At 41.5% G+C, this 20,364-nt stretch overlaps 1 protein-coding gene across 2 annotated transcripts in view; it reads left to right on the forward strand.

Annotated features, from left to right (window-relative positions):
* TOP3B (DNA topoisomerase III beta) overlaps positions 1 to 20,364 on the forward strand; it is an 88,979-nt gene that overhangs the window by 25,955 nt on the left and 42,660 nt on the right. Inside the window, exon 1 of one of the 2 annotated variants that reach the window (XM_050906518.1) lies at positions 20,211 to 20,254. The exons of the other annotated variant lie outside the window; for it this stretch is intronic. The gene's annotated coding sequence lies outside the window, so the exon portion shown is untranslated. Of the gene's footprint in view, positions 1 to 20,210; positions 20,255 to 20,364 lie in introns of those variants that run through there. 2 annotated transcript variants of the gene reach the window in all.

A 20,364-nucleotide genomic window follows, 5' to 3' on the forward strand; every position in this document is an offset into this window, starting at 1 on the left:
CTCCAACTACATTTTCATTGATTTTTTGTTTCGACTGAGGGGGTCCCGGTTGTAAACAGATAAATCAAAGGCGAACAGAGGGGGGACCTGGGCAAATACTATTTTCTCTCTCATTCTCTCTTTTGTTCGGCAGTGCTGGTGTTGGGGGAACAAAACTGATCCCCAGCAGTCCCGGATCGGAGAGGTGTGGTCGGGGGGGGGGGGGGGGGGGCTGCTCTGCCCAAGAGGTTGCAGCTATTTTGTGTCTATTTCGGTTTCAAAGCTCGACCCTCTTTCCCGCAAGTAGAAAAGCAAGCCCTGTCCGGGCAAAACAAATCGCTAAATTTGTCAAATTTAGAGTAGTAATTATTGCTGTAGGTGGGGAGCGTTTGCTGGGGGGGCTCGGTGGGTGCATGCCCACGGGAGAGGCTGCTCCTCTCCCTCCCGGACCGGCGGGCAGCGGAGTGGACGGCCACGCTCCCCTCCCGCTCCTCCCGCAGCCGCGCTCTCCGCGGGCTGAGCCAAGCAGGGGATTTAATTGTGACCGACTGAAACGCACCAGGTCACTTCAGTGCACTTTCATGACAACAAGAGCTTTTCCTTTTGTACACGCGGTTGAGCTGAAATCAGGCGATATCAAAGTTTAGGGGCTAGGGAGGGGAGCTCTCTAGTATTTCTCTTGCCCTGCAAATTGTAAAACACAGGAATCGTTGAAAAATGAATAAACAAAGACTGAGAGAGTCATTGAGAGACAGTCTCTCTCACAGGGAAATGTCTTGGTGAGTTTCTTTTTGGAAAAGATTTCTGCCATATTGTTAATTAACAAACTCACAACTGTGCAGTTGCTTCCCCTTTAAAATACATAGTTCCTCTTGTGGAATCAGCTCTTCAACAATTGATTTCAACAGATGTTTGTAAAATGAAAATGTTTGCATACTCCAGTGAGACAAACTTAACAGCAAAGGAACCGGGTAAGCTGTGAGAAAGCAATACACTTTTATGGGTAAAAAGGCTTTTTTTTTTTTTTTTAAACTGTATTTACTGGCAATTTATTAAGTAATCTGTCTTTGAAAATAGCATATTTCTCTCTAAACTGTTGAATGATTTGAATTTTAAAATATCTTTTCCTTTCATTTGTTAACTACCTTCATACCAAATCCAACCCCAAAATATAACTTGTGTGCGTGTGAACTAGAATTTTACATTATACAAGAAAAATGATATTAGCTATTTTTAAAAATAAACTAAACTTCCTTTGTATCTATTCTTGGGCTTGGAAGTTGGTTCTGATTTGGATATTTTCTCCATATATGTATGCATATATGTGCATAGCCCCCCACGCACAAATACTGAACCCAAGTTGTAAATGCTGGATCTGGGTGCTAACGGGTGGGGACTTGGAGCAGTGGATCTCTGGCAGTGTTTTTGGAGATGGGAGAGAAGGGCAGTGGGCTGTGAAATCACACATTCCTGTCCAATGGAGCTGAAATAATGGTATTGTTCTCTGGAAAAGAGGTTGCTTTTCTCTTCTCCATTCTTCCCCTGATCTGCAGGGACCTGATTGTGCAGTTAATCAGCAAAAAAGCGTTTGATGTAAGGCAGGGCGTGAATTCAAAAGGGCCAGGGGGGATTCAAGAGGGATTCTTCTGTCTGTTAGAAAATGTTTTTCTGATTTCAAAATGGTAGACATTTGAAAAGCTGCACTGGTCTGTCTTCAGAGATCCGAGTTTGTAGTAGGTACCAGCACTAATTATATCGCTTCCTTTGTGGGTTTGACACTTTACTGCTGGAAAAAAAGTAGATATCTTACAGCAAAAAGAAAGATGTCCTTCCTGGAGCAAAGGTGAGCCCCTATATCCCTGCAGTTAATTTCTTCAGCTTGCTATCAGTCGCCAGAGAGTCTCCTTATGACTGCCTTGCTAATGTTTAGCATTGCACGATTCAGAATAAAATAAAGCCCATGGGGAGCAGGTAAGAACTAAGTTGGTTTTGTAGCTCTTTTTGGTGACCTGTGTCCCGAGCATGACGTCCACCTCCCCGAATCTTTAAACATAGAAGCTTTCCTGTCCCACACTGACTTGTCCGTAAATCTTTCCTTGCTAGCCTTGTCTTGAATGCCAAGAATATTTGAAGCATGTTTCTTATTTCAGTGTGGTCATTTCCCAAACTTTTTAACAAAATGCTTTCCGCCGATTTCTGCTGTTGTATATACACAACACCCTGCTATCTTTCCTATGCACAGCGTCTATACATATGTAAATATGTAAATTCATTGCTATCCCTTTACTTAATATATTATTGTAGCTACACAGGAAATGACACATCCTAGAGAAAGGCAACTGCCTTGGATGTTTACACGAAAAATGTGTAACTTTACAGCAAGCTCCGAACGGGTTTGTCAGTTTAATTTTGGCCAGACTACAAATAAAGTTAATGAAAGGTCCCCATCGCCAATCCTTGGTCCCCAGCCCCAGATCTGTCGCTGTGTACCACAGCCCTTTCCACAGGGCTCCTTCCTGCTCTGCGAAAGGAGGGTTGCTCTGCTGTAATGCCAGATTGATTGATTTAATTTTTGCGTTTCAGGGCTGGGGGACATTAGGGAATTCTTTGGATTTTTTTTTTTGGTATTGTTTTGCTGCAAATGTGCAGTTGTGCTCTCCCCTCCCTTTGGAAAGGAAGGCTGAGAAAAGACATTTGTTCTGCTGTTACTTTGCTTTAAAGAAGGTCTCCTTGCAAACACCCAATACTGGAGAAGAATGGCGTTTTTATCATTTTTAAACATCAAGGAGGGAGGGAGAAAAGCTGATTTTTTTTTTTTTTCCTCCAGATCTTGGGGTGTTTTTGCAGTGTAACTCAATCTGATGTCACTGGGGGTGGAGTCTCCGCTGCGTTTGCTTAAACTGGAGCTGCCTCAGTTCAAGGCCTTGTGGCTGAAAGTTCTTAAATCTGTGGCAGACAGGCATGACTATTCCTTAATGAGACCCCTGCTGCAATAACGCGTTTTTTATTTTAATCAGCTTCTTAATGCTATTAATTACGATTTCTTTCATAACAGTCTTCCCATCTGCAAGGTTAACGTAGTCCCACATGAACAGCACAGTAACATGCTTCACCGTTATCGTCTGTGTGAAAACACATGTACAAACTCATATAAAACCTTCTTAATTAGGTCTTGAACATACATATGCTTTCTGAATGTGGGTGACAGACAGAAACAAAGAGAAGAGAGGAGGGCAAGAAAAATTTCACAGAAGTTTCCAAAGATATTTACAGAGGCTGTTATAAATTAACTTTAAAATCCATCCTTGTGGAAGATTGCTACATTTAGGAAAGATAGATTTGATTTTTGTGTTTTGTCTTTTATTCCCAGCTCCCTAGCTGCAAACATTTTGTCCTGTGGACAAAACTATAAGGCTGGATTCAAAACGAATTGATAAAACTCAGTGGCAGACAGGAACAAATAGATTCATAAAATGTTCACAGGGCAGCATTGACTAGTAATGTTTAAACTTAAACAGATTGGACTTTTGGTTTGCCTCAACTTCAGAAAAATCACTACCACTCCTTCAGAGAGGCTGGAAATCAAAGTCACCTCTGAGCTCATCTAAAATCGTAATTCTCTTCTCGTTTAGCACGGCTACCTTGACTTTTCTTTTTTAACACACAAACTTGAAAAATAAAGTGGACCCTTTATTTAAACACTCATTTGAATGATCCTAAAACTTGCCCCTAAAATATGTGAGATTTCACCATCCCCATATTTTTACCCAAGTAGTTTACAAAAAAGTTTTATTTGAATGGGCTTTGATTCAGACACATGAGAATAAAACAGTTTAAAATTACTCTAGGCATGTGTATCTCTATCCACATATATGTGTCTACATAGCATTGTAATTCAAATTGTTCTTTATTTTTTCCCCCAGATTCTTAGTCTTTCACAAATGCAGCTTGTTAAAAGATTTTTAAAATGAAAAAATATAAACAAAAGCACTACTCACAACAAAAAGGCATCCTCTGAAACGTTTTAGTAATTTAAAAGGTGTCAGAAACGATTTCTAAAAGTTTAAAATGCACCCAGACTCCCCTCCCCCCAATCTTTTTTTAGATGAAACAATCGTTTTAATGTGATAAAAATGCAATATTTTCTTAAGGACATTTCCTATCTGCAGGGTTAAAATAAGAAAGGCAGAGAAATCTCCTCATTCCTTTCACTAAAAATAAATAATCTTGATCATTTCCTAGCTAGCAGATGGCCAAAAATACCTTAAATGTTTCCATAAACATATCCAATCGATAGCTTCAAAAGTGATTGAATGTAACCAAAATGCAGTCAGCCCAAAGAGCTCAAATCTCTGCTGATCAAACCTCTACAAAGCAGGCTCTTGTGCTCGGTTTGACAGTGTCCGAGAGGGAGGGGAATATGAATGAGAAAAACAGTCACTAAATGCAAGTTATGAATGAGGGATTGGATGGGAGGGGAAAAAAAAAAAGGAAAAAAGAGGAGAGACACAGCTAATGCAAAAATCAGTTTAATTCCATAGGTTTTACATTGATGTGATTTTTCCCTCGGATCCCACCGCGTCTGCGGACTCGTAGTTAAAAACATTTCCAGCCCAAACCCCAATAAACATCCTCGCTACAGGAAAGAGGGGCATTGTGCTTGTTGGCTCACATTTTCTTCTCCCCCCTCTTTACTCGTCCCCCATCTCTCCCCCCTCCCTCTTTTGTAAATCAGAATGAGGAGGTTTTATAGTGAGTCTAATTCTCACTCCCTCCATTTCCTTCCTTTCTGCATTTTTTATCCCCCTTCCACCCCGCCCCTCTGCCTGTAGCCCTGGTATTGATTAACCACTTCGCTGCTACCCCTCCGCGCTGCCTCGCTGCAGCCGCTGCCTCCTCCAGCCCAGCCCCGCACCGAGCCTGCCGCACCGAGCCTGCCGCGCCGGGGCTGCCCCGGGGCCGGCGGGGAGGACGGGGCCGGGGCTGCCCGGGGCCGGCGGGGAGGACGCGCCGCCGCGGCCGGGGCTGCCCCGGGGAGGCTTCCCGGAGCCCGGAGCCGGCCCCGGCGCTCCCGCCGCTCCTGGCCAGCCCTTTGAAGTCAGTTGCGCTTAATGGTATTTAATGCGGCTGGTTGCAGCGCCGGGACTGCCCGGCCGGCTGCGGGAGCGGGGAAAAGTGGTAAAACAAAACGCCACCGAGCCAAACGTGGGGGGATTTCCTCAGAGGGATGCAGCCCCCGCGGCTGCGGAGCGGTGGAGGGGAGGAGTGTGAGGGAGCGAGGGGAAAAAAAAAAACCAACCGAGCACCGAAATAGTTAATGGCCCCTGGATGCATTGATTAGTATTGATGGCTTTGGTAGTTTTAATGGATTTGTTGTTTGTGGGAGGTGGGGAGCTTTTGCCTTGCTTTGAATTCTAACCCCCTGGCTGGGAGCTTGCTCCTAATTGCATGCACAGCATTCCTTCGGAGTGGGTGGTATCACCTTTTACTGCTGCTCCCTTCCACAGGGAAGGCCTGTAAAAAATCCCTTTCATGTGCCCGAAAATCAATACCCAGGGCTCTGGATGGCTGCTGTAAAAACAAAACAAAATCCTGTCCCTCCCCCGCTAAAAAATAATAATATATACATGTAAGGGGAGCGAGGGGAAAAAAGAGCGCCGTACGAGCAACCCTTTCCTTGCAGACAAACGCAAGGGGCAGTTGGCTCCTTTTGCCAACCCCGGGCCAAGGCAGTTTCGGGCCGGTGTGGAAAGAGCCCCTATTTTTACAGCTGCTGGGGGCACTTTGGGAGGGGGCTGCAGTTGGGAGCTGGAGGTTTCAGTCCGGTTCTGGTCAATGAAAACGTATGTGGCTTGAAAATGCCTGCTCCAGTGGCAGGGAGGATGGAGGGTCAGGAGCAGTGCTTAAAAGGTTAAAAAGGACTGGGTGAGTGGGAAGTTGCAGAGTTATGGGTGGAGTTACCCACACTTTTAAAAAAAAGCACAACAGAATAAACAAGTTCATCTTTCAGTTAGTATCAGGAGGAAGGTAAGAGTGTAAGGGTGCTGTGCCTTACTGTGTCCAGCACCGGGCTTTTGGAAATAAAAAATTGAGACATTTTACTAGGAAACTATTAAACCAAGTTTATTTTTCATTCTGCCCCCAAACAGTGCAAAAATGATACCAGTCTAACTTACAAGTGAACTTCATGTTCATTTCTCTCTCTGCTGGATCTTAATTTCTTTAGCACTGAGGGGAGAGGGAGCGATTGTTAAGCGTTTAAAAATCCATGCAAAATAAATCAATGTGTTTCTGCCATCTACATTTCAATTCAATAACATCGTTTTCATAGAGCTATTTCATTAGTATGGAATAACTCACCTGTAAGTAATTACAGCTGACTTGCTTTCTAGCAGAGACCAATACAAGTCCAGAAAGGGGATAAAGGTTAGCTCAAAGAAATACTGCAGAGGTTTGGCATGGGTATAAAAGCGAATAGCTATGTTCTCTCCTTAGAAAGCAAGTAATTCTTAGTCATCATTTAAAAGAAAATTCATAGCTGTGCCTTGAAGCTTCATTTCAGTCTAAAATTTAAAAACAAAACCCAACTTGAAAGTGTTCCATCAGTAAAATGTAACATCACTGCATCGAACAGAAAAAAGCTCCGAACCAACAAACAACCCAAAGTTCCTATAATAATTGTTTGAGAAATCCACCTTTCTCAGATTTCACACAGGCTCAAACAGTCAAATAGTTTGTTTGGTATTTGTTGTTGTAATTCTCCTTCTTGTTGAAATTGTGTGTTGGCATTGAGTTACATTTGTTTGAAATTAGTTTATCAGTGTAACACTAACTTAAGAATGAGTTTACTGGTTCAAAAGTGCACTACATTGAAGGAGATAATTTAAGTGGAGCTGTACATGGAAAAAAACCACAAAGAGTATTTAAAATTATTTTTTTTCTAATACTCACTATTAAAATTAAAAAGCATGTCTTTATAGACAGTTTAGTGTAAAATTTTATTTAAATCATAGTTCAAATGCTTCCTGATTTTATTTAATGATTTTTATTTAGAGCAAACTGCCCAAACATTTTGTATTAATTCATACTAATATGCAACACTTATTTCTATCTTGTCCAGAATATGCAATAGGAAGGTTTCCAGGACATTTTCTTTTTAGAGAACCCTGGGTTTCTTAGTAACAAACAAAATTTTAAATAGAAAGAATCTTTTTCAGGAATAATTTCAGTAAGTTCAGCCTTTCACCATTGTACAAGCTTTTGTATGTACATTTTAAAACAAAATATTTACAAAATAAAATGCCTTCCTAAAATACCTAGGATGTGCTCATCTCCAAGATTCTGTGGATTTTTACTTTAAACTATTTTTGGAACAAAAGTAAAAGGGTCATTTTGCTGTACCAAACAACTAAAATGTGCTTTCAGATAGGCAGGGAGAGGAGAGAGTTGTGCTGTGAAAGATTTGAAGCATTTTTTCAGGAGTGCACTACAGCAACAAAACCTACACTTGAAAGTATTTCAGGATCTCACCCTTTGTTTTAGTGTCAAGAAGAACATTCACGTTATTTTTTCTTAAATGAAGACAATCCACAAAACTTAATCAGAAGCAAAACCTGGGATTCAGTTCTTTCTTTCTTTCCAAATCTGTTAGGTTTTTTTCCAAATAATTGAAAAAACCCCCAACCTAAAACAAAATAAAGTGTACAACCAGCAGTTCAGAGAGCATGAAAAAAGGACAGTTTTTCCTTCATTCACTGAATTCACCTTAACAAACAATTTTGGAATTTCATTTGTTTGAAATCTGCAGCATATTTATCTCCCAAACATTTTAGTGCACTAATCTGTTTGACATTCAAGAAAAGTAACTGAAGAAAAACCCCACCTCTTTACCCCCCCAGCAGAGTTGCCAATTAATATGATTCTGTTAGCCCTGACCAAACGGGAGGAATCAGCAGGGTATTATGGGAGATTTATCTAAGGGTCACATCTCACTTCTGAGTTAAGAATTTAATATGAAAATAAATCATTATAAAGGTTTTCTCTTTCTTATGGTATCTGTAAAATATGTGCTAAACATGAAGATAGTTATGTGTTTGTTGAGGTGTAAGCGCAGTCTCTGGGCAGTGTTAGCAGAGCTATTTGTTTCTCTGCTAAATGTTGAAAATAGCCTTTCCTTTTTTAACTCTAAAATCCCACCAGTAAACACTTGTGCAGATGCAGTTGGTATATTTGAAAGGAGTTGATCTGTACAAATGGAATTATGAAATTATGGTTTGATTATCAAACAAACAGTTTAGTTCAAAAGGCTTGTGAAGCTTCAGCTTAAATTTGGGGGTTTTAGAGGGGTGAACATGTGGCTGTGCTCTTAGTTTGACTATCTCATAAACTGTCTTTTCAAAACGAAATAGAAAACTGCAGAAAGAAACGTTCACAGTTTTGCTTGGCATGGCTACTGAATTGCATACTAGAAATGAATTGAAAACTCATTTCCATTGCTTTTAGCTGTTAACCAATATAACTTTGTTTTAAGCTTGCAGCCTTGGTGAATGCTTCCAAAGTTAAATTTAATCTTTGTATTGCTCACTAGCACTAGTGAGGCTTAATTTTAAACAACATTTATTAAAAACTTTGTTTCAAGATTAATTTCCCCTTACCTTAAAACTTGTGTGGTTTGCTCTTCTCACAAATCCAAAACAATTAATATTGGCATTTTGTTAAATTATTTTCTCTCAAGCTGTATGCCAATTATTCAAGTCCATCAAGGATTAGTGGTTCAATTATATTTAAAATATCACTTGTTAGTTCACACCCAATTTCCAGGCACCTCTGGTTAACCGAGCAGAGCACCTACCTTTAATTATAATCTAACATTCCTCATCACTTATAATGAAAGGTACTGAACTAGTTAAGCAAGACTTTGTTCGCACGAGAGGAAAATGAAAATAAATTAATTAACAAGCCCTGAAAAATAATTTTTGCAATTACAGAATTTCTTTGGTTAATATCTCACACACATTGTGCATTTAAATACAGGAAAGTGGCGGGTGCTTAAGGTGTAAAAGACCCTTTAGAAATATTTCAGTCAACACTGCTAGCTCTTGAGCATGTTTATGTATGCCTTTCATGTCAATGGGGGAAAAATAGCAATGAAATTTTGGTGTTTATACACCTAGAAGCTGGGAAGTCCTGGTTAAATAGACCAATCTGTAGCTGGGAACATTTGTGTGAGAATGAGAGCTTCTTCATGCTAATTGAAATCTGTAGCTGGAAAATAACAACCCAGAAGAAGAACTAATTTTTCAATGAGAGCTCAAACCTGCTAGGAGCCTGTGACCAAACCCAGGACAAATTCAGATACTGTTCGCTATAAACACTCTCTTACAGGAGCTTTTTCTATCGGTGAAGATGGAGTTTAGATTGTAGAAGTCATCTGTTAAGATCAAACAGATAACAGTGCCTTTTCAAAACATTTTAAAATATTCCTGATCCACAATGTTATCTTTGTGACTAAAGGATTTTAGTAAATGCTGCAGGGAATATGACATTAGCTAACATAGTGCAAAGGGTCCCTGTTTGTCTCAATCCTCTGAGTATTCCTTGTAGTGGACTGAGTCCACATTTAAAACATTCAAATGCATTTCCCCAAATGACATCAAAGACTGTTTAAATCAATATTTGGATGATCAGGGAGCAAATGTTTGAATTCGGAAAGGAAGGGGCAAATGTAGCCTGTGCATAGTTGCTGTAGCACATCACACGCGTTTTGAGGTGGGCAAATGTTATCACATGGCAAAGCTGCTGTAGGAAGGCAAGAAAAGGACCGACCGCTATTCAAATGGTTGGAGGATGTTTGAAGGATTTCATGACTGGGCAATTCCACTAGGCAGAGAAAAATTAGGAGCAATTAACAGTGCCATCAAGGAAGGGTTGGTTTTTGTGTGGACAACATTAACAGGGAACTAGAAAAAAGTGCAAGTGACTGCAGGGTAGAATCAGTTCACCAATTCTTCCAAATACTTGATTTAATATTACCAATGAAGAGGAAGACTTGCATTTTGTGGCAGAAACCAGAGATAGCACATTTTTTTGACCTAAGCTTAGAAGTAAGCTGCTTTGGTGCTGTGAACACCACCAAAATCCTTTAAAAAGTCAAGCATTTAAGAGAAAAATTGCTCTGTTAAGACCTGGTAATGGAAACTTCAGGCATCATTATGTTTCAGCTCAGACAGTTTTTCTCTTTCCCATGTAAAAATTTAAAAGAAACATGTAGATCAACTGTGATTTAAAAAAACCCCAAAACCAAACCACACAGTAAGAACACCTTGATAATATTTAAAACAAACCGTTAAGGTTTCTTCCAAGTACGCATATAAGCTTTGTCTAACAGGGGTAGACTCAAATGCAGTATAAAGTTTGTCTACTGCTCTCACCTGGCTCTTGGCAGACCTATCTTGGTTTCGGTACAACTTTCAGAAGTCACTGGCATCCTAAAATTGCTGTTCGTTAGCCTGCTGGAAAAAAGTAACCATCTTTTATCTGCTGCTCATATAGAGGATATGCACTCTCTACTTCACTATTTCTCATTTGACTTAAACATTTCATTAACAGGTATCATCAAAAGAAATCCCTAAAAACTTTAGGCTCCTTATGTGACAGGGTATTTGTTTTTATTAAGGGTATTGTTAAACTATCCTGATCCAAATAACAATCAAGATAACATCTCTTTAAGCTACATTAATTCAGACACTTAGAGGCCAACATTTATATGGCAAAGTGTGCAAATTAATATGCTAAAGGATGTTGCGCACTTAAACCACACTTTGAAACAACAGACCATTCCAAAGAGATCGTACGCTCTCATCTCATTTAACTGAAATTAATCAAAATTAAACAAATTCTCAAAATGTCAAAAGTGATTGTAAAAAAACCAATGTGCATTGCAAACCCCACCACCTAAACAGCCGTTATGTTTAAAGGAAATCTGTGATCTGCAACCAATTAGGAACAAAATGGTTGTAAAATATTTAATTTGTGAGTAGCATTTTAAATTCAGTAACAGCTATAACAAAATGGGTAAGTAAATGACATTAATCACTCCTGATACTAAATTATCCCTATTTTGCTTCTAAGACAGGAATCAGACTGGGCGATGTTTTCTATTAGTTAAATACATCCATAACCCAATGAAAGCCTAGGAGGCCATTTAACTAATGGGGATTCCAACATCCTTCTTGTTCCTTTATTTTGTGTACTTTTTAAAGGTCATATAACTGTTTTAAAGAGTCACCCCTTGATTTTTCAGCAGAGGTAGCGAGCATTATTTTCCTGATAAGAGCTATTTCAGACAGGTAGAGCAATGTTTCCTGCAGTGAAGACTAAACACCAAGCTCATTTGAAATGATTTTAACAACTTCATGGCCTAAAGGAAAATACTGCTCTCCAGCCTACAAGACCTTTTTTTTTTTCTTTTTGGTTTTGTTTCAAAGAAGAAGAATTTTTGGAGGGTTATACTAAATAAAGCAGTAAAATGCAAGTGGTTATTTTCCAGGATTGAACTATTGTTTCATTCAAAATCCAGTATCTTGTTTGTTTTTAATAAATTAATGGCAAGTGCAGCAAGTGGGTGCAAGTGCTCAACACCTCCATCCCAAAACATTCCTGCGTGGTGTCTCCTGCGTGGTCTAACAGCCAGAGACATATGGTCTCACTCTCACCTGTTTTCCAGTTTTTTACACCCTCTGGCTGTGCATTTCCATTTCTCATTTCGTGAAAAGTAAAACTGTATTTTTATATATTTTTTCAAAGAGAATAGACCCATTTTTGAAGCCCATTTTAATTCATGAACATCTCAGACTAGATTCAGCTTCTCAAGATGAATTATTTCCTGCTTTTCTTTCTTGTAAATATCTTCCTCCACCAACCACCTTCTGCAGATAAAACTTTACCAATTAGTCATTTACAGACATAAACTCCCAAGGCAAAAACGAGCCTTTGCAGCTCTAGGCCTCTTTGATGATGATGATGTTTACAAATGCTTTCACTGCTCCGCTAGTAATGTGCACTTTGCCATTAGTTGTCTGAAACTGTTCGGCACACAAATGTGCCTTTCAGTAAGGCAGATGGTAAGAAAGATTGTTCCTTTCATTATATGCAGGACACTTATAAAATAAATAGTAGCTGAGGTGAACGTACCGATTTCTTCAGACTGAAAAAGCTGTCTTGTTCAAAATGATTTCACTGGCTGAACAGGTCACTCGCATAAATATCTGTCCTGGTGAGGTTTCCACTATTCCTGCATTGCCACCGTGCTTCCCAGCAGTGAATGAGATGAGGGCTTCTGGTGCCAGGTGCTTTACATGCTCGTCGTAAGGCAACCCCTGTATATGAGATGTGACTGAAATCCTTCTTTTCTCTACCGTGGATTCTTCAGTTCCTATGAAAATTTGCAGTTCCCTCCTTCTTTAGATGTCAAGTGCACCAGGACACATTGGTTCCTGACAGCACTGTTGTACACAACAGAACAAAAGTTCTACGTTTGATGGGGATACAGGAGCTAAAAAGGGTTAAGTCAGGCAACAGAGACATGAATAATCTGCGCTGCCTGAACAGAAGCAGAAGTGGGTTCCTGAACTGTGTGGCTTGCAGGAAGAGTAAGTGAGAGAGATGTCAGAGCCCAAGTAACTTGCACGGATTCAGGAGAAGAACAGCTGTTTCAATAAAGGAGAGAGTGGGCAAAGTTTATACTGTACAAGCACCACAGGGGTTAGAGCCCTTTTATTGTTGCAAGCAGCCTCGGCTAAACAGCTAAGTGTCCATTTCGAGTCAGACAGAGGAGAACATGAGGTATGTCGGCTCTGCTCCTCTGTGCCAGGGTGCATATTCTGCACTCCGGTGTTCCTTCGATTGTTGGCTGGGACCAACCATTCCCACTCCTGGGACTGCTTTAAAGCTTAGGCAAGGAGTTTATCCCAACACAACCGGTTTTTGCTTTACAGGTGACCAGGACAGCCCATTGATAGCAGGCAGCATGTTTTGCTTCTCATCTGAGTACCAGACACTTAAAGAAATGTGGAGGTTAGAAAGATGAATCAGCTACCCTCTTCATTTCCTTCCCCACAATGGTCTCCTGTGGTCCATGGGATTACCTAAGCACCAGCTGAGTTTTGGGTTTGCTTGAATATCTACCAAAATATTTTAATAGCTAACTTTGCTATTTCAAGAAAGAGAAGGTAGCTAGAATAAATTGGATTAAGTTGTTAATCCTGTGGTGCAAAAACCTCTCTGTTAGACTTCTAATCACTAAATGAAAATGAAAGTCAGAGATATAGTAATCAATTGTAAGAAAAGAATCAAAACTAGGGTGGGTAAGAGAAGAAAATGAATGCTCAGGAAGGAGGGATGGAAGCATTTCTTCCAGACCAGTCTAAAAACTTTCACACAATTACACGGAGAATAAAGACTTCAAATGTCTCCACAGAAGGAAGGAGCAGGTTTCTAAAACTGTTCTCCTAAGAAAGGGCAAGAACTTGGGTACTCTTTGGAGAGAAGCTTGGTTTGCCTTTTCCTGTGCTGGACAGCCATCATTGGCACCTTGGACCTGGCTCAGCTGGGTAGAGAGGTTCTGCAGGGGAATGTTTTCCCATCTCTCCTCCTGTCCCTCCATCCATCTCCCCGTGGTAGAATATCCCTCTTGCGAGATGACTACAACTTGGTCATGCATGATCATCCATGTTTGCATGCAAGAAGAGAAAATGCTATGAGTAATACTGTATTCCTGTGAGTTTGTCCCTAGGACATACGCTTGCTTCTCAGAGGATAAAATCACAGACAGGTCTTACTCTGATCCATCCTGTATTAACGTATTGCTGGGCAAAGGAAACATCTTGATCTCTACTCCTCATATCCATGCCATCTGGTTAGCTGTGTGTGGGGCACACAGCTCTCCACTCCGGAGAGAAAATGGGAGAGGGAGGTGAAGTTTTGAGCATGAATCTTATAAACTGTCTCTTGGTCAACAGGAAAATAAATGAGAGCCTCCTCGGAACATGGATCTGCTTAAATACATATTCTTAGCACATGGCAGTGAGATTGCTAATGATCACAGTACCTTGATGCTTTCATAATCTGGCGTGTCCTTAGTCCAGGCTTCTTGGATTTCAGTTATATCCTTTTGTCTCATGTTTGCAGCTAATGCAGGACAGGAGTCCTGTGGCTGAATTCCCAGAGAAACTTGTCTCTAGAATTTGACTGAGACACTGGCTCCTCTGGGGAAAGTAACTGAGGGATTCTGGGTTCAGCCGAGGGCTGCACAAAAATGTGGTCCAGCCTATTTAATGACAGGTTTTCAGTTGCCTTCCCTTGCTTTACATTGTTTCCTAAAAGTTGATAGAAGTTAAACAATAAAACATTTCATTGCGATGCAGAGTCTGACACTGTCTCCACTGATGAACATCTGTGCAGTGGGACTCTGGATCAGCACTGCTGCTGAGTCTCTGAGTACTACTGACAGGAATGACAGATATTTGCTACTCCTCGGGAGGATCCACGGAAACTCCTACATAATTTCTGTGGTATCCTGTTATCAGAGGAACATAGGCATGGCCACAGTACATCAAAAGAGTAATCTACCTAGGTTTGTCCCGAAACAAGATATTGATCTAATTTAGTGTACTCACAGAAACTAGGGATGGGGAAACCTCTTTTAGTCCCTGTAGTCAAATTCCAGCTATTGCTGGGAGGTCCTCCGCACTGAGAGATGGAGATTGCTTTTAAGAAATCTCTCAGCCACAGATGGGCATAATGAATGAAAAGCAAGGACTAGAGAAGCCAAGTTTCATTTCCCATACTCCATACGGACTGTCAGTAAGGTCAGATCTGGGAACTGACCAGGTTTAGCAGTAACATCCAATGTAAAGGAGTTTCTATTTTACTGTCTGTGTACCAGCTCAATGCTTTTCTGTACAGTCTTGTTTTATACACTGTGTTTAGAGATGATTCATTTGTCATGTTTTAGGAAGACATAGAGTATAACTGTTTTCAACTCTTTGAACATGGAAGGTTGATTCATTTCTAATTTAGACACTTAAGTAAGATTAAGAGCTTGGAACAGTTTCCATCTGAAAGCAGTGGGACTTTTGCTGGTGACTTTGAATGCAGGTAGAGTTACACTATCAGGCTGGGCTGGTGCAGTACGACAAGTGCACCAGAGTGCTGAAGAAATAGACTTTCCACTAAAGCCCAGAACTGAGGTCAAGAGAGCTTCCAGTTCCTATCCAGCCAATAGCATCTTCTGTTGAAATCATCAACGTGGATCAGTGTGAGGATTGAAACTCCACTTCTGGACACAAGCGCAGAGCTTTCATTGGCTCAGCTGAAGGCTGCGTGTGTCTCTAGGGAAAGCATCTATTCAAATGCACAGGACGCTGTCCTCAGTGCTTGCTACAAGAAGATTCTGTTTTGTGCCAAGACAGGAGATCAAGATATTGGTGCCCTATTCCAGCTTTCCAGAGAAGGGCTCCCCAGGAAGGAAAGAAAGGATAAAAAGGCTTAGATCATGCCCTGCCAACAGGAAGATGGCACTCGCCAGCTACAGACTCTTTCCACATTTCAGTCTTGCTGTTCCCTGTGCTCTCAAGCAGAGAAGAGACACCTTCCTCCCATCCTCCTGCAGAGGAAGAGGTCCACTCTTACTCCCTGCCACTGTTATCCCTTCAGACTAGAACAGGATTATTTCAGTTGAGGACAACAAGGCAGCTGCCTGTGCATCCATTAAATGCATAACTCACAGAATTAAGTGCAGGGTGGGGTCAGCAGTGAGGTAGCCAGAGCTATACTGCTGCCCCAAACAGGGCTGTGCCCTAGGAAGGGAGGAACTGAAGTTGCCCCTTGGCTCTGCCCCTGCAGAGAGCTACATTGACGGGCAGGCAGGACCTTCCTGGGACAGAGACCATTCATACAAGCCAGCCCAGGAGCAAGTACATAAAGATCAAAACAATTGATTGGTCAGTGATTCCTTATATTCCTTTTTCTCTTTCCAGTAAGCAGTGTTGTGCCTTATCTTGCCCATGCTTTAGGATCACCTGGTGTTCGTGAGCTATTCATTACAACAGGCAAACCGCCTTAGCACTCATCCAGCTGCGCTGAGCCTCCCATTATAGGAACTCCCTCCCCAGAAAGCCCCGCTGTACTGGGGGTTAGGTTTTAAGTTTGGCAGGTCTAGGACACTTCACTCTTATGCTGACTGTTCCTTGGTGCAGGTTCCTCTCTGCTGGTGAGTGAGTACCTTTAGCCTGCGTTACTTCTCTGTATTTCCTTTTTTCTTTTTTGAAGGCAATGCTTATCTCTTCATAAGCTATTGTTATCCAAGGCTCTCAAAACATGTGGCACTCTGTAATAATACCTAATGCAGACACAATATTGCTAAGAGTAGCAGCTTGCAATTGTAAATCTCAAGGCATTTTATGAAGGTGATTGTTGTATCTGCTTTGCAAGTGTCATTGCTAAAGCAGAGAGAAGTTAAGTTGCCTGCCCTAGGACACACATCTCGTCTGTGACAGAACAAAGATTAGAGCGCACTGACCTCGATTGCACTTGCTCTGTTTGCTCCCTTGGTCTTATCGTGTTGTGCTCATGCTACGTAGCACACAAACAGGGTCCTTGGAGTGAGGTAGGATTGCAAAACCCCTGATGCCTACAGATGGGAGCTCTAGTTCATTCTCATTCAGGGTGGTGATGGGCACAAAGTTCAGGTATCCTTGCAAGGAAAGCCCTATGCTTTAGTCCTGAGAATTCATGTTTTGTGCCAAGTAGTTTTGTTGTTTTCTCTGCTTTCCTCAAGTGTTCATTCTTGCAGCTCTTAACATCACCATAGACCTTACTGCTGTAATCGCTCTACTTCTTCCATATGTTGCTCCAAATTCAGTTTTCAGATGATGGTGTGTATCGGGTAAATGAGGAATGGTTGTACATGTGCAGGGTCTTGTTTTAAAATATCCAATGGAGTAGTGGTACCCAGCTGAAAACTAGCAGGACTTTATTGTGATTATTTGAGCATTTTCCTTTGAACGAAAGATTTTCCAAGCCCATCAGCACTCGTGAACAGCAAGAGAAAATGATCAAATGACAATGTATGCTCAGTAAAACAGCTGCTCTTTCTATAGCCATGAGTCAAAGTCTGGTTTAATGCAAAATTTCATTGGATTCAACTGGAATTTTGCCTGAGTAAGGTGCTCAAGATTTTTCTTCAAGTAACTTTACAGTTACTCAACATGGAGAACTGGGAATCACGTGACATTCCTAACACAATATTATGTTTCCATTCTTACTGCATGAACATACTTATCTGAAGATTAAGTAGATCTTGCACTTACAAAAGTGCATGCTCATGCTGAAGGCAGACAAAGACCTTGGAGCTGTTGCGTTATTGGAACTCCAGTTATTTATTCAACTGTCCACCATGGCAGGAGTTTTTCTGTTAAATATATAATTCCCCACTTTTTTTCTTAAACAAGAGAACCAGAGGGTGAAAGGGTTGAAGATTAAAATGTAAACAGCAAAATTTATTATAATTACAAGAGTGTTTCAAATTATTTCCTTAAACTGCAACATAATTTACCTCTAGTCAAGGTCTCTATTGGTGGTGAAAGAGGAAACTGCTTGACCTTGGGGTGACCTCTGGCCCCCGGGGGTCAGCGCCCGAGGAATGCGCAGATGTCACGGTTCATAAGCAAGGATAGAAACTCTCAGGTTTCCCAGGCAGAGAGGCGCCAGTTCGGGGATGGGGCCAACATGTGCACCTCCCTTTGAACCAGCCACTCATACCTGAAATCACAGTGAAAGCAAGCACACACTGGGCAGGAGACAGGAAAAGTCCAGAGCAGCCCAGGATGGAGGCTTGTTCCAGGAATGGGCAGAAGCAGCAGAATGTAATGGAGGGAAACGTAAAATTTCACTAAAGAGGGTCAATATCTGCGCTACCTTGTTAGTTGTACTCAAAGAACGATGCAAACAAATGTGATCTGAAATACAGATCCGTGTATGGTGCTTAGCAAGAAGCATTTAGAGAAGCTTTGGCTGCAACCAACTGATGCAGCTTGTCACTGTTGCAAAAGCAAATGTCCTGTACTCTTAACAACGCAAAGAAAGGAGAGAGAAAAGGAAGGATTTATTGCCCATACTATGTTAAAAAAACCTGTGCATGGGCTGAATTAATGCAGTGCAAATTGCTGCTAGGGCTTTTGTAATACCAGCAGAGATCCTCACAGTAACCCAGGTCTGGAGTCAGCTGAGCTGCTGCTTGGATGCTTTCTCTCTCTGCCCTGCAAAAAAGCGATTTGCATTGCTAACCCATGTTCTTTGGGGCGGGGGGGGGGGGGGGGGGGATCAAATAAAAACTTTCATGACTGAGACCAAAATTAAAAAAAAAAAATCTTCAGGAAATTCCCCTTAATAAAAGCAAATCAATAAGGAAAGTTAGGTTTAAGCTAAAACAAATTGTGTGGTAAATATTAAGCTTAGGGAGAGAAAATTATACCAGCAATAATATTCAAAGAAGAAATGGGATGAGGGGGAAAACAAACACGAGGTTAATTTTAACATTAAAATCATACCTTATGTATCAAAATAAAATTTATATTCAAGGAAATTGTGAACCCAAGGCTTCCTTTCAACTATTTGCAGCCTACAAACCACAAGTTGTGCTAAGCATGATCAAAGTACTTCACGATTAGTTTGGTTTTAAATCACTATAATTGTCAGCCTAGGTTGTAATCAGAGAAACATTGTTTTGAAGCAGCAGCAAACTTGCCCTGGTTGTAATCTGGGGAAAATTCGAGAAAAACACTGGGATCTGGTTGGTTAACGGCAGCACAGTGCTTGGGGACAGAGTTGTGTTAAACGTCAGAGGGACTGTCCCGGGTTCACGAGACAGCCAGCCTGCCCCCGTCCACTGGTGCAAAGACCTCTCGGACTGCTTCTTCCCTGGTCAGCTCCCTGCCTCGGTTTCTCTCTTGGGGAAAGCGGGCATGACATCAGAGAGTCTTTATAAAGTGCAGTTCATGAAGTGCTGTGAAGTACATGTGCTTCAGGTGATCCTGGAAGGTGCTTGTGTACGTTAGTTGTGGGTATGGTAGGAAGAGGCAGCTAGTGGAATGGGCGGCGCAGAATACTTGGATGGAGGAGACTGCAGGAGTGCCAAGAATGACTGCAATGCGAGTATGAGCCTGCTCGAGCATTGCTCTTTTAATAAAGCTGGCAGCGTGTTATCTGGAAGCTGTGATGGGTTTCCTAATAGATTCCTTGGAAGTTTCACACTGGAGAGCTCTTGCAGGGGCTTTGCCAACAACACAACAGAATAGAGGATGAGCTCAAATGCTTTTGTAATTAGGAACAGAGTATTTCTTGCAATTAAAAAGATCTTCCAGGAATACAGGAAATAAAGTCAGTCTTTGAAGGAAACACGCTTTCTAGACATTAAAAGGGTAAAGGTAGCTTTAATCTGGACTCTGCTATGGAGAAACTGAAGGAAATTTCCCCACTGGAAGCCTTGAAAAGAGAATTTGCTCAGCAGTACAAATGAATAAAACAACAAGGCTTTGTGCTTGAGGATCTCAAAGCGTTTTCTGCTCTGCACCAGGAAATGTAATACCTCCTGGGAGCTGTGCTAAATTGGAAACAGGCACCTTCTAAAAGCTAGCTCAACTCCAGTCCGGCTGAGCACAGCCATGCTTCCACCAGCGTTGGTGGAAAAGACAAGTGATATTTTGACAACTTGAGTCTTCAGTCGTGACTTTTCTACAGGGATGCAGGAGATTAGCAGGCAGCATAGATTTAGTGAAGAAGCAATTAAGAGAATTAAATTTGCCACCTTGCATCCAGCCAAGCCAGAGGCTTTCCTTGGCCTCAGAACAACAGAAAAATCATCACCTCAGATGTTTCTTAACAGTGAATCTCCTTGCTTCCAAAAAAATGGGGGTAACATTGGGGTAGTAGTGAGGGAATGCACTGGTTGAGGAGGCTCTGCTTTGGACTGGCAGTTTCCCTAGCTCTGTTTCAGAAAAAATGCAGAACTGAAGGAATTTCAAACCCCGTATTAGTTTGTATGAATCATCTTCTCTGCTTCTGTTTTCTTCTAGTCACCAAAGAGGCATGAGGGAAGAGATGACTGAACAGTAGCAAAGGGCAGGCAACGTGACCGTGAAAGTGGAGGGGAATAACTGGTGGAAGAGATGAGTACTGTAAGGAGCAACTGGGTACCTCAGCTTTTCATTTGGGGAAGGTAAACCATTTCCCAAGAACCCGTTTGGGTTCAAGTGGCACTGAACAGAGAGAGCCCCAGAGATGGCTGCTGTAAAGGAGGTGACTGTAACAAAGCAGAGGGGCTCATGG

Source organism: Gymnogyps californianus, chromosome 16 (genome assembly GCF_018139145.2).
Source record: "Gymnogyps californianus isolate 813 chromosome 16, ASM1813914v2, whole genome shotgun sequence".
Taxonomy (NCBI): domain Eukaryota; kingdom Metazoa; phylum Chordata; class Aves; order Accipitriformes; family Cathartidae; genus Gymnogyps; species Gymnogyps californianus.